This window comes from Plectropomus leopardus, unplaced genomic scaffold, assembly GCF_008729295.1.
Source record: "Plectropomus leopardus isolate mb unplaced genomic scaffold, YSFRI_Pleo_2.0 unplaced_scaffold20903, whole genome shotgun sequence".
Taxonomy (NCBI): domain Eukaryota; kingdom Metazoa; phylum Chordata; class Actinopteri; order Perciformes; family Serranidae; genus Plectropomus; species Plectropomus leopardus.
Window position 1 is genome coordinate 274 of NW_024622610.1, and position 756 is coordinate 1,029.

At 40.7% G+C, this 756-nt stretch overlaps 1 non-coding gene across 1 annotated transcript; it reads left to right on the forward strand.

The window, feature by feature from the left end:
* The first annotated feature begins 645 nt into the window (after positions 1 to 645).
* Positions 646 to 717, forward strand: trnad-guc. The gene has a single exon. It is a non-coding gene; the product is annotated as a tRNA-Asp (tRNA).
* The last annotated feature ends 39 nt before the right edge of the window (positions 718 to 756 follow it).

Below are 756 nucleotides of genomic sequence, written 5' to 3' on the forward strand. Positions count from 1 at the left end.
CCCTGAGTTGGGAAATAGCTAATTATCAATCCTCTGATGATGAAGGAATGACCTTAGAAGGCTCCTTTAAATGCACCCTTCTTTTCCCATTTTTTGGAGGACACATCGCCACTAACCTTCGCAACAATTTCCCAACATTCCTTGCGCGCCCGCTATTTTCAAAAATCCTTTGTCATCATGGCGGCACAAAGTGAATGTAATGTAGGGGCCCACACTTACTATTACTACAGTGACTTTTTCTTTGTCACTCCAGAAAGGAATGACTGCTGAGTATTCAAAACTTTTAAAAGTAAACTAAATAAATGAAATTAAAAATGTTAGTCATGCAATCAGAGATGAATGAACGATTACATGTTTGTAAATTAACACATCTAAGTTTGCTGTAAAGCAGCTTTCATTAGCAAAATATTAAAATGAATGCTCAAATAAAATTATTATTTAACCCACTGAAACTTGGAAAAAAAAAGGCTCATCATCAGAAGAGATATGTTTTTAGTTTTCTTTCAAAAATATTTGGCGAGGTGGCTTCTCGGGTATTCATAGGCAGTGTGGCCCAGACAGTGTTTCAGTCTTGCCAAAAGGTGTTGCACTGACCAGGAATCGAACCTGCCTCTACTGCGTGGAGGGCTATTCCCTGCAGACATCTCCTCGTTAGTATAGTGGTGAGTATCCCCGCCTGTCACGCGGGAGACCGGGGTTCAATTCCCCAACGGGGAGATTAGTTGCATTTTTCGAAAATGCTGCGTCGCCTCACCT